Below are 12,691 nucleotides of genomic sequence, written 5' to 3' on the forward strand. Positions count from 1 at the left end.
GAAAATATTTGTTAGTCTATTAAATTAACCTGATGAATAGAAAGCCCAGCAAAAATTTAATTCCACTGTATTATTAGGGAGTGAAAAAACCCATGCCTCACCAAGAACCGAACCCAGAACTTTCGAATGAAAAGTAGATATGCTACCACTTCGTTACGGAGATAGAGTTACTGTTCTTTCACTCCTTATTTTCTTTGTCAATTTGATTATTTTACTGAGAAAAATTTTATATCTTTCTTTGTTGTAGTTATATATATTCTAAATTTTTCTGTTTTTTATTATTATTTAGTGTATTCGTTTTATCATTATTATTTTTTTGTTGCCAATCAGATTAAAAGTTCAGTGGGTTTAAAAAAGTATGTTCTGGATATCACATCCGTATATTTCCGCAGATAATACAAAGTATAAATTTTCGTCAAAGTTTTATAGTTTTAGCATAAATATATCTGTACTATAAGACGATCTCACATATAGTCACACATAGATCTGTCATATAGCTATTTAAAAAATAACATGATTGATTTTTCGATAAGTTGTAATAATTTTCAAGATCAGTCGTAGTTGGTGGTTGCACGCATAAAGGAAAAGCCTCCCTCAGCATTGTTACTTTTCTGCCTATAAAAGCAGGTGCCGAATCACGAACTCACATGTACATTCAACAAGTTTCATTGTAGGTTGTGTCGTGTGTTCAAACAATTTGTACTACAAGTGTAATCAACGTAAAATTTGTAAAATGTGGGCCTAATCATGGAACCGACGAAAAGAAGGATATATGAAGCAAGCTTTAAGTTAAAAGTTATAAAACAGGCTAAAGGATCTCGACAAGTGTGCTGCAGCAAGGGTTTTCGATATAACAGAGAAAATGGTAAGAGATTGGAGAAAGAATGCAGATGCTATTAAAAAAAGTCAATGAAAAAAAATAATCTATGAGTAGAGGAGTACCTAGCTGGCCAGATTAAATAAATAACGTTGTAGAGTAGGTACAAAAACAGAGGCAGAATTGTTATGTTACTACAAGAAATATGATTACGGTTTATGCATTGAATTAGGAACGAGCCAATCTATAACTAGGCAAAGAATTTAAAGCAACAGTAGGTTGGTGGAATCTTTTGATGAACAGAAAAATCTGGTTATACGAGAGAAAACAAAAATTACGTAGAAATTACAACATGATCTTGACCATAAAGTAACGAGTTTTACAAGTTTGTTATTGGTATGAGACAAAAATACAACTTTCTATTATACAATATTGGAAATACGGATGAAACACCGATTAACTTCGAGTTGATAAACAATAGAACTGTGGGAAAAAAAGGCGTAAAAACTGTTAAAGTAAGAAGTACAGGCCATGAAATGACCAGGTTTACAGTAGTATTAATGTGCATGGCAGATGGAACAATGTTAAAACTCATGGACATTTTCAAGAGGAAAACTACTCCTAAAATAAAATTCCCGCCAGGCATTTTCGTACATGTCCTTGAAACGTTATGGATGAACGAGAATTTTTTTGGTTTACTTGGCATTACTCCCACCACCACCCCATTCGATCACCCTAAAGCATAAGACCGAATGTCTGTGCCACCAACGGCTACTGAACCTCGAAACAGTTTAGCGACCAGTATCCTAACTAGCTCACAGAGCTAATCTAGAAGCGTCAGCGGAATGAGCGTGGTACCATACACCACTCGCTTGCGTGTCCCACCACACACTTGTCACATATCACTAAAATGGGTAGGCGTATCTCGTCAACTACACAAACATATATGACACATATAAATTAAATTTATTTCGTCAGAGACAGCAATTCGCTGCCACGCCTAGGCCACTGAATGCCAGCAAGTACCTGTCTACCATTAAAGCGCTTGGAGCCTTAATCTGGCTGGTAGCCGGCCATATGTCTCGGTTAGCTTCCTACAGCAGCGGGATAGGAGTCTTTTCCCTTAGGTAAACTACTGATATCGGTTGAACAAAATAACCGATTCAAGGAACTCCCATACGGTTCGACAATTCGACTCTTACCAAATTGACTGGCCGCTTGTTAGTGGCCAAGTTTCTCCTTGACCTCTAAGTTCTAGGGTGGCCGGAGTTCTGGGCCCCCAAGAGCTGGGCAGTCGAACATCATGGGTTCGTTCGACTAGACCTCCCGGCAGACGCAAAGATCAACACCTGTCAGGCGGAACCGAAACAAATATTGGTTTAAATTTACACGGTTGGAGAGCAATCGAGCTCCCGTTGCCCTTAAAAACAAAAGAGAGGCATTTCATCTCCCCAAATCCTGTATAAATTTATCCATTTCCTTAGTCGTAGCTGCCATTCTTCCATCGCAAGGCTGTAAAGCCTCCTCCGCAGGCGAAAGATTGGCAACGGTTCGAAATTTAGAACCGGTGCATTTAGATCACCGTTGCGCTCCGGTACAGGCCCGGGTCCGAAATCGCATCCCAAATACCTCGGCCTCCCTGCCTCTTCGCAATTTCCACATGACCGTCCGAACTTTCACCATTAAATCGATTGGGAGAGCCTTCACCAATACGGTTGTAAGGATTTTGGAGGTTTTTAAATACGCTGGTGACCGATTTGTTTTACTTTATAATGGTTTCAATTTATATAAATTTCAATATAATTTTTTTTGGTATCTGTTCTATAAGACGACCCCGGATTTTGGGGGCCGTTTTTTAAGATTTAACTGTCGTTTATCTGCGGAAATATACGGTAATACTACATATAAGCTTCCAAACGATGAAAATGTTAAATCTAATGTGGACAACACAGACTTCCTAGTACGCCTATTAAATTACATTTACAGATTTTTTTTTAAAATGAAAAGTACATAAAATTTTATTTCATTGAAACTTCTGATAATTTTCATTTTTTGTTATTGTTGAATTATTATTAAAGGTAATTTGTTTACCTGAGATGTTAATAATAATTAATAAATCAATATATTTGAATTAAAAAAAATGTTTAAATAAAGGTGATGAAGTATGATTCAAAACGATGTGCCTTGCCCTAAGATCCAATATTTCATTAATTAAAATTTTATTTGGCTATAACTCTGGAACCAATGAACATAAGTAGCACTTATGATATATTGTTGAAAAGCTCTCAATGAGGGCTTATTACTGTAGTTAAGAAAAAGTCGATTGCAATAAAAAGGGGAGGTGCAGAACTAGATGTTACAACGGTCCTAAATCCAAAATTTAAACATCACACGGCTTATCGTTTTTGAGTTATGCAAGATACATACGTACGTACAGACGTCTCACCGAAACAAGTCAAAATGGATTCTGGGATGGTGAGAATGAATATTCCCGTTGAAATCTGGAAACCGAAATTTTTCGCGTTCACAATAATTCATTTACTTCACACAAGAAGTAAAAATTAGGATGAAGAACTTGTGTAACATCTCATTTTTCATAACGTCTTTTTATTTTATAACTTTTAGTTTTTCTTGTTTAATTATTAAAACAACATTAATAAAACAACTTTGTATCAATAAAATATATTTTTGAATAAAAGTGTAATTTAATCTTAAATAAAAACAATGTTATAGGTCACCGATTTGTTTTGTATGCGGTTTAAAGAAGCTCAAATTATTATATTTATTTTTCAAATACTGTATTTTAACCTCTAAAAATTTTTCTTTAAGTTGAATAAAATCCCATAACATGTTACGACTTCTGAAATTGTTATTTACTTGAAAAGTATAACAGAACGCATTATTATGCATAAGAAAACTACCTACATTATTTTTAATTAAGTAATATTTCGATATAATTTTCATAAGCCTTGTTCGTAAAATTTTTAAACTTTTCACTTTCCCAACATGCCATTTTTTCTAAATGAAAATATTCGAGATAGAATTTCTAAACAAATAAAGAAATAATCTTATTTTAGTATTTAAATGACCTGAAATGTTGATATCAATACTTACGTTTGTAATCAGTTGATTAAAGTTCAGTCTTGTAATTTATACAAATTTATCTGTTAATATTTTTTTCAGAATAATTAATCTTAAATTATGGTAGGTTAAGTTATCTAGACTAATTATATATTTTATTAATTAAGCTTAGATTTTATATTGTAATTAAAGGTTACTTCTCTGCCATTTATGTATTACTGTGCACATCTGAACATTATTTCTTTCTATTTTTTCCTTGTTAAGCTAGTGCAGTGACCCCATGGCTACAATCAGTAACGTAAACACAATCTCCTTGTATTTCCAATATTGCATATACAGAATGTTCCAAGAAGAAACTGAGAAATTTTCAGGAAATGTTCTACTGGTGAAAATAATGAAAACACTTGTTTTCAAGTTACAGCTATTACAAAATTTCACCCGGATTTCAGCTCTTCTAATAAAAAGAAGCCTTACTGAAATTAAGAATTAAGTTTTGTGGTTGTAATTTGAGCTGAGAAATAGGATAAAACATTTCCCAGAACTGTAACTCCATCATTTTGATATCCAATATAAAACACAAAATAAGGTTTTTGTAGGTTTGTAGTTTCAATAGCGTTGTTGAATGACTAATAAGATGAGGAAGATTTAGTAACAAAACTTGTAGAGAATTTAATTCGGAGAAAATTAATATAAATACAGCCAATAAGCTAATGAAAAGTTAATGTAAATTAATTACATTAATGAACGTGTTACCTTTGCTAGATAATATTTAATAAGCTTTACATCATTAAAAGCACTTTTAAAGCAAAACAGTACAGCAGTTTGACCTTGTTACAGACTAGATCAGCTTTCCCATACCTATTGACTACTTACATGATACACCATTACCAAAACATACTTTTTATCAGTAACAAGGATACTCACTCAGTACTAAGAAACCACAATCAAAACTGAAATTCATGCATTACTGCATTTATGGTTTGTTGGAAGGAAATCGCGTACATGTTATTATGTATCAATGTTACTGAACATGAATGAACAATGTGAACATCTATCAATGTTACTGCTACGCAGTATCAATGTTACTGCGTAGCAGTAACATTGATAGATTTATCATGAGCTATCATGATTCTAATGTATGTTTTAAGCTCTGCTGTACTGCATGAACTAAGTAAATGGAAAATTAAAGGAGCTAGCATTGGTCTGTGAAAAACAGATGAACCATATAATTGGTCCTAGATATTATTACTGGTCAAAATATAACAAAAAACTGCTTTACGATCTTTAATGATCATGAAATCTAATATTTGTTATAAAATCATAATAAAAGTTTGAAACATAGTTGTTGAGTAATAAATTATTAAGTTTATGAAGTTTGAATAGTTGTTGAGTAATAAATTATTAATTTATAATGATCATTATTATTAATTAAAAATGAATTAGGTTTTCTTTCAATGTAATTATGATCATGCCTTTTTTCTGCGGTTTTCAAAGTTGTTTCAAATTAAAGAAAATTATTTATAGAAAATTAGCCAAAAGAGGATTATATTGCTTAATATTAAAACTGTTTTTTAGTATGAAAAAATTAATTTGACAAGGTGATGAGTATTTATTACTATAAACTTATTGCTGTGTAATAATTAAATTTCACAAGTTATTTGTCAGTTTTTTAAATTTTATTTAGTATTTTTTTATTACTTATTGCGTTGTTACATGATGTATTATATGGTACTATTTCATTACACAGGTTCTTCATTAATATTTTTGTGATTTTATGCAAGAAAGTAAACTGAAAATACAAATGAAGTTCTGGCAGAAATAGTTGTTCTTGAACCTGCCAAAATATTTGAATGAAGGTAGGATCAGCACAAAAAAATTAAAAAGAAGTAGTTTGAAAACAAAATTCAAATGGCATAGTTGTACGTAAATGAAAAGATAAGTGCGAAGTTTACTTTCTTATTACAAAGCATACTTAAGAGAATGTTGAAACAGGAAAGTAAAGAAGAAAGATAAAAATGTAAGTATACCTGCTGCAATAATACAATATAATCAAGGCAAAAATCATAATGCATGGTTAATCTACAATAAATTTCATCATAAAAAGTTACAGAATTCTTTGTACAAGTAATGTTGCAAACTGATAGAAAATGGTAGTAAGATAGTTTCCCCAGGAGTACGTAAAAAAGAGCATAACTCACCACTTGAACATGTGTTACAACCAACAAATAACAGAGATAATTGTAATACATGCATAAGAAGAAGATATGTATTATGTTATTCAGTTAGCATGCCCAAAAAAGTCAACCTTCTGGACAACAATGTGAAGTGCATGTGAAAATTTTATGTGTTTAACTTTCTTCTATAAACATATTGAAAAACTAATTAAAAAGTAAAGACAACTATGGAAATTAAGTTATAATCAGAAATTATTGAAAAAACATTGTAAGTGATGATCACCTGCAACACATGCAGTCTTAAAGAAAATGTTTTTCCTGGTAGGCTGTGAGGATCACAACATACGTATCCTCACCTCTTTTTTCCTTGATAATTGATATAGATTATTTACTGATATATTCTCACTATAGTTAATTGATAATATTTTGTGTTATTCTCTTGCGAACACTTAGGAGAGCACTTCTTTAAACAATGCAGAAGCCAACTTGATATACTAAGCAACATCCAGAGCATTTTCATGCTAATTTTTACAAATGGCTTCAATAAATAAAATAAAGACTATTTTTGCAGTGAAAATAAGAAAATGAAACAATATTTATTATAAAAAAAGTAAATAAGAAAATTAATTCAGGTGTTAATGGGTTAATTTTATTAAATACACTATTGAAGATAGATATGATTGAACAAGAGGATGCCATAAATAAAGATGACTTAATAAGAAAAGAACTTGTATATGGACCTGGTCAAGAAACAGCTGAGCTCGCTTTTTTTTTGATAAACTGTTCTTTCCTTCTATGTTTGGTTCTACTCTTTTTGATTAAGAAACCCTTACATGAATAGAGTAAACCCTTACATATTCAAATATGTAAAAAATTCTTCTACTCATTAAGTAAAATTTGTAGATGTGGGACCCTTGTGACCATATCTCCCCACCACCTTCACCAATTGTAATAAAAATGAATTGATATCATTAACCTATATTCAGATCATACAAAAAAAAGTCAGTTTTTAACCCCCAACCGTGATTGAAATTGCCCAAAACCATAACCAATGTGACGTACTAATGTAATGAAATCATAGTAGGAAAATGTGTTTTCATAAAGGACAAAAGGGCTTTTATGCCCTAAATTTGTTATAGAGGTGTGAGTAAGACCTAACACCATAAGAAAGTATCATAGCTACTTAACCAGCATTAAACTTTGAAATGTGAGACCTCAATTTAAATGGCATTAATACAGTATACAGAAACCATACCAAATTTGTTCATCCAGTCTGGAGATAATACAACAGACCAATATTCATAATACATATATATGTACATATTTCTAGAATTTTTCAATGCTAAGATTGTGTTTTTTTGCTTAGAAGGAATCATGAAACATCAAGATCTGAAAAAATGCAAAATTTTTCCCAATCGCATACTTTCCTTAATATTATAGTTTATAACTGTGAAATACAAATTTATATTTAGAAAAGGAAAAATTATACTGTTTTTATAAAGACACAAATCCTGCTATCCCCCCCGTCCAAAATTCTTGGATAATTAAAAAATAAGCTCAATTTAATTTAGTTATAAATTGTGAAGAATGTTTGTTTTGTGTTCATTAACTACCAAACCAAGAAAATTGTTTTTATAAACTTTTTTCTAAAATTAGGATGTCAGAATTCATTAAGCCAAAATTATTTTTCTATAATTCTATTGAAATTTAGTTTTTATCTGTGTACATCAACTACAAGTACAAAATCAGTTATTAATTTTATTCTAAGTAGGTTTACTTAGAATCAATTACTTCATTCGGTGCCATAATAAAAACAGTATTGGTTGCAAACATAATTCATTGCATAATAAATGTGGTAATGATTAACCTAAATATAAACCAGTAGTGGCCCAAAATAACTTAAATATTTTAAACATTAAATATATCATTCAACATTGCAGATTAGGAAAGGTCTCTTGCAATATTACTCTTCTGTATTGAAGATAGACAATGTAGTTTAAATTTTTTTTGCATACTTTTATTATTCATATACAAATGAAACAGAACATCAGTAGCTCAGCTGAAAACTTAGTAAAACAATTGACCTGACATACTGAATGACACGTTCAATTTCTCTGTTTGCCTTGGCTTGTTTCATCATTCACAACATTATCTGATTTTATTTATTATTTTTAACATATTAGACTAGCAACACAAATCTGTTTAATTAGTTTGATTGGATAGATGAATTGATGATAAAAAAATGTCAAACCTTCTTGGGAATTGAAACTGAGATCAGCACCCTGGATATATATATCTAAAAACAACTAGCACACTAATTATTTTTTTACATTGAATATTTGGTATAAATTACATGTATTTTGTAAATAAGTCTTTTATTTTAGCTTAAATCCAGTGAACTGTGATCGCTAAATTCAACTAATAGCAACAATGAGTCTGGACTAAACCAAATCACCAGTTTGTTACTTGGCTTACATTTTTTCTGGACAAATAATGCAGATGTTAGTATAGTTCAATTTAAAATTTTGCATCACCTCTTTCATTAGGGTTTTTATGGAGCTGCTTAAAAATACTCAAAAAATAACTTCTGGTAGAATATTTCATATATTTAGGAAGAGAGTCTTTTTTTAAGATTTTAAACACATTTCATCATGCCTATAAATAGAATAAAATTTTAAATCAAACGTAGAATGTAAATTGGCATTTAAAAATTAAACATTAAGTAACAAGATGAATATAAATGTAAACGTAAATACAGATATCCAAGATTTTCATGCACATGGTAGTAATAAAAGGAAATAAAACTCCTGGGTAAAAAATGGTAAACTGCAACACCTCAGAGTAGCATCATGAAAATTAAAGTCTGAAGCAAGGTTAAATACTAATGATCAAAACCATGTTTTGGTTCTCAACTGGTTTCCATGAACATTTGAATACATTAACTAAAGTGCATTTCATCGCATGCTTTGCCATTTTTTAGTAGCTTATTACCACTGGAATCTATTAATGTCACTTAAGTTTTATTACTATGGTAAGAGGATTTTCAACATGACAGTGTTAACTAAAATGAATGAATCAAAAATTAAAACTAAGCAAATACTTTATTGTACAAGTGAGCTTGTAGTCTACAGTAATGTGCTGTAACATTAAAATAATTTCATTGATTTTAAGTTTCATAATTTTATTTGCTCTGAATGTTACTTAAAACATAGATGAGTAACAAGTAAATAATTTACTTATATTAGTAAAACACAATATTGATACCAACCCTTCATCTGTATCCACCATCACCAACTAGAAAGGTGTAAAAAAAACAGTAAATAAGTTTTGCAATTTTTATACATGTTGCAGTTTATACATTTAAGTTTTTGAATAAAGTAAGGTGAATAAAATGATCTTATACCTTTGTCCTTGTTAAACCTCTGGTTCATTGGATGCGTTTTAGAGGTTTCTGTGGTCTTTTGGTCTACTATTAGTGTTTTTGGCTGTCGGTAGCATGTGTACCTTCTGATAGCTTCAAGGTGTGGTGATTGCATATTGCGACTGCTTTTTAGCATCATATTTAGACTCATTATCTGCTCGTCATTTGTGGTATATAAGAAACAGATTTCTGCAAACGTGTACTTGCCTCACCGCGGTGAAGAGGTGACAACAACTTCTGGTTGTAAGCCCCTGTAATGAGTACGGGAATACTCCCTGCTAATCCTACTTGCGTTCTTTCCAAAACAAGGGCCGTAATCTGTGGTTATTTTATAACTGATCCAGAAGCAGCTAAAAGGTACAAAGAGTGACAGGAGAATATCTCAGTCTCAAGCTGCCCATACTCACTACAGGCAATCGTCATATGTTTAGTTTGTGGTTCAGGTAATAACACTTCAAATAAATAGTTAATAATTGAATATAATTATGAATAAAAATACAATTAATAATAAACAACAATATATTAAATGGACTGTAACACACAATAATAAATGGACACACGTCCGCACAAAGTGGAGTCTAATTCAACAACAATTGTGTCAGCCTCCCTACCACCAGGCACTCTAGCAGCAGACAACAGCACAGCACCACCAATCACAATTCGAAACATGCTCCCCACCTAAATATACTAAGTGGGTACATTTAAAATTGTAGGAAAATTTTACTAAATTAATACAACCAATGGAAAATATTAAATACATACAGACAATATTAAATGAATTAAAAATAAACAATAAAACAAACAAAAATAATTTTAGGTGCACAATTAAATAATGTTTACACATCAAAATGAATAAACAAATAATAGAAAGAGTGTTCATGAAAAGAAACTAACTGCCTTATTCAGGAAACAGACACAATTTGGCAATTGGACATTTCACAATATTATTGGCAGTCTTTAAAGTGACTACTCATACTAATTTATCACCATCAGGATGCACTTCCTGAATCAGTCCCGTATGCCACTGAAATGGTGTACATTGTCATCCTTTGTGAGGACTAAAGTACCTGGCTTCAAGTTTGGAAGTTGAGAACTTCACTTGGAATGTTGTTCAATGTTATGAATTTAATCCGTTGACCATTTCTGCCATAAACTCTGCATGGTTTGTTGAACTCGTTGCCATCTTGATAACCTGTTAACAGCTACGTCTACAAGATCAGAATCAGGAAGGGAAGTTAAATTTTCTCCTACCAAGAAATGACCGGGTGTCAGGAACGACTGGTCAATATGATCATCAGATAGTGGACACAAGGGTCTCGAATTTAGGAATAACTCTATTTGACATAATAATGTAAGCATTTCTTCATAGGTCAGACTCTGATTCCCTGCAGTTCAGTGAAGGTGGTACTTCATTGATCGTACTGCTGATTCCCATAAGCCACCGAAATGGGGAGGTATGAAATGTCAATTGAATTTTTCACCAGTAGCAAATGTAGCTAGTTTTTCTTGTTGTTCTTTTTAACGTAAAAACTTCCCTAACTCCTTTACTTTATTATTGACTCCAACAAAATTTTTTCTATTATCACTATACAAGTTGACACACCTTCCCCCCTTCGTCCAACGAATCTTTGAAATGCAGCTATAAAAGCCTGAGATGACAAGCCATTAATGAGTTCAATGCTGTTATCGCTAAACATAAAAAAAAACCCCAATATATGCCTTAATGATTGTTTTGTTTCGACGTGCTTCACCCTTTAACAATAGAAGACCACCGCAATCCATACCTTAGTTTAGAAAGGCATGAGCTGGTTGTACACGGTATTTAGGTAGTATACCCATTAACTGTTGAGACAGAGCTGCATGAAATTTGAAACAAACAATGCACTGGTGAATAACCTTCTTGACAATTTGACGAATTTTTAGTATCCAGTAGCACTGTCTAATTGAGGAGATTAATAGTTGAGGTCCATCATGAAGCAACTTTATGTTCTCGGCTAGCACTACCATAAATTTCAGATAATGATTATGTAGTAAAATTAATTGAAATTTCCAATCGTAAGGAATAAGAGATTTTTGAAAACGTCCACCCACACGTTGCATTTCCTTGTCATCTATAAGACAGCGAATTTTACTTTTATCGGAGAATTCTGATGATGATTTTAGATAATTGATTTCTTCTCTATAACATCGATGTTGGAATACTTTATGATACAATTAAGAGTGTATTTGAGTTCCATACTTGATAGCGTTTCAGTATTTTTTAACTACTGCGACAGTATTTTTTTTTTTCTATTGTGAATCTTAAACAATAAGCCAAGATTCGTTGCAATTTCAAAAGTGATTCCACTCAACCTCTAGTGTTGTTGCAATCAGACTAACATTTATACTTTCTTCAGAAATCTCAATTGGTGTGATGACCTGAAAATCGGGCGGCCAAAGTACTACTTCCTCACGAAGCCAACTAGATACATTCCACCAAAGTTGTTATCCTTAAGTTGCTAGGGAAACACACCTCTGGAAATGAGGGCTGCAAGATTTTCATGAGATGACACATGATTCCATTTTGCATCTGTAGTTAATTCTTGAATTTTAGTTACACGATTAGCTAAAAATATTTTCCACCTATCTGGAGAAGTAGAAATCCAACACAACACTACTGTGGAGTTAGACCATGGGTGAATTTGATTAATTCACCATTTGATGTTTAATAACATCACGTACCTTTTTAAATAATTGGCTCGAAAGTAATGCTGCATACAATTCCAGACGTGGTAAAGAAATTTTCTTAATAAGAACTACCCTCGACCTTGAGCATAATAATTTTACTGTGATACGTCCATCAGACTTCACAGAACGCAAATAAAGGCACGCCGCATAAGCTTGTTCTGACGCATCAGCAAAACCATGTAGTTGGATCTCCATAGGTGCTGCCTCTGACTTGACGGTCGATTTGAAAGTCTTTTACCTTAGTTAATTGACGCTGCAATGCTTGCAATTTCTTTTGCAATTATCAGGAAATTCATTATCCTTATCCTTGATGTTGCATAAATATTTTAAATACAATAATTACAGGAATAATTACAGTTACACCTAATTTAATAGGTCGAAAATAGATGCAATTGTCGAAAGTACGTTTCTTTTAGTGGTTTTTTCTGACTGCTTTTATCATTAAATGTGATTTGAAATTTATCTAATAGT

The sequence above is a fragment of the Lycorma delicatula genome, chromosome 10, assembly GCF_047948215.1.
Source record: "Lycorma delicatula isolate Av1 chromosome 10, ASM4794821v1, whole genome shotgun sequence".
Taxonomy (NCBI): Eukaryota; Metazoa; Arthropoda; class Insecta; order Hemiptera; family Fulgoridae; genus Lycorma; species Lycorma delicatula.